The 1,688-nt window shown below is 43.1% G+C and overlaps 1 protein-coding gene across 7 annotated transcripts in view; it reads left to right on the top strand.

Annotated features, from left to right (window-relative positions):
- itsn1 (intersectin 1 (SH3 domain protein)) overlaps positions 1–1,167 on the top strand; it is a gene marked incomplete at its 5' end in the record, with an annotated part of 74,894 nt that extends 73,727 nt beyond the window's left edge. For all 7 annotated transcript variants that reach the window (XM_032511893.1, XM_032511889.1, XM_032511888.1 and 4 more), the window contains 2 exon segments: positions 444–575; positions 1,074–1,167.
- Between the last annotated feature and the right edge of the window lie 521 nt (positions 1,168–1,688).

The following is a 1,688-nucleotide window of genomic DNA, read 5'->3' as shown; positions in this document are numbered from 1 at the left end:
ACACACACTCCTGAAACTCTTTCACACACACACTCCTGAAACTCTTTCACACACACACTCCTGAAACTCTTTTACACACACACTCCTGAAACTCTTACACACACACACACTCCTGAAACTCTTTCACACACACTCCTGAAACTCTTACACACACACACTCCTGAAACTCTTTCACACACACTCCTGACACTCTTCCACACACACTACTGTAATCACTTAAAGCCCCATGATGTCCTAACATGCTGTTATTTGTCCTCCTAACACCCACTTTAATTGAAAAAGTGCATTAAAATAATAAAGAAAGACACAACTTAACCCCAACTGACAAATGATCAATTTAAAACAGTCTCTCTGGAACTTATGCATCGTTATTTATCACAATGTTGGACATTTAATGGACAAACCTAGTGAAAGATAAAGACATTTCTGTCTCTGTCCTTCAGCAACTGGTGTTCAACTCGGTGACCAACTGCCTGGGGCCCAGGAAGTTCCTCCACAGCGGGAAGCTGTTCAAAGCCAAGAGCAGCAAGGAGCTCTACGGCTTCCTGTTCAACGACTTCCTGCTGCTGACGCAGGTGTGGGTGTGTGTGTGTGGGTGTGTTAGTGTGTGTGTGTGTGTGTGTTAATGTGTTTGTGTGTGTGTGTGTGTGTGTGTGTGTGTCTGTGTCTGAGGGAGAGATAGGAAGATTATATTCCATATACAGAATGCTCATGGGGGTTTTTCTTATTGTAATCACATCGAGTCCATATCATTACAAGTGTGCGTTCCAATTTAGTGTGGGTGTGTGTGTGTGTGTGTGTGTGTGTGTGTGTGTGTGTGTGGGGTGGGGGGGGTCCCGATGAGGGGGGGTCCCACAGCATATGGAATACACATCTTGTCCCTGATAATGATCAAAGAAGTTACATAAGAGCCACAATTCCTTTGTCTTGCCCAAAAGCTAACCACTCCACGATCGTCCCCTACTGCCAGGCAGTGGTCGGTGTAGTGTGTTGTGTGTGGTGGTGTGTGTGTTGTTGTGTTGTGTTTGTCCTCTGTACAGTCTCAGCTTATCTCCCCCCCGGCGGTTCCACAGGTTACCAAACCTCTGGTCTAGTCATGCGCGGGCCAAAACAGCTTCTCTCGAAAACACACCTGCATTACCGTCCCGCATGTACACGACGGTAAGAACGCACACACACACACACGTACACACACTCACACACTCACACACTCTGCTTAAACACGGTCATCGGCAGCTCCTTAAAGCCCTAAAGTCAATTCTGAGGCTTTTAGGAATTTGCACAGTGTTAAAATGTATTTTAGTGGTCATTTAAATGTTAAAAAGGGTGTTATTACATATTATAAAACAGGATTTTTCAACAGATTTAAGCATAATGCTGCTCGACAGTGAATTTCTTGCAATGGCAACACTCAGGAAAAACATTGTCGACAACTTTTGATCCCGAAAAATGTTTTTTGCCACAGAATTAAACAAAGTTACAAATTAACATGAGTGATAATAACGGCGGACATGCTCTGTAGGGCTGGGTATGTATGTATATACATATCCATACGTATGTATATATGTAGATAATATGTATATATATCGGCCGACATGTCGGCATATCGGATTTTTAAATAACCAAATATTAGTATCGGTATCGGCCTTAAAAGTCCTTTATTGGTCGGGCTCTAATATATACTGTAT

This window comes from Etheostoma spectabile, unplaced genomic scaffold (genome assembly GCF_008692095.1).
Source record: "Etheostoma spectabile isolate EspeVRDwgs_2016 unplaced genomic scaffold, UIUC_Espe_1.0 scaffold505, whole genome shotgun sequence".
In the NCBI taxonomy this organism is placed as follows: Eukaryota; Metazoa; Chordata; class Actinopteri; order Perciformes; family Percidae; genus Etheostoma; species Etheostoma spectabile.
This window is presented reverse-complemented; position numbering and strand designations above follow the sequence as displayed.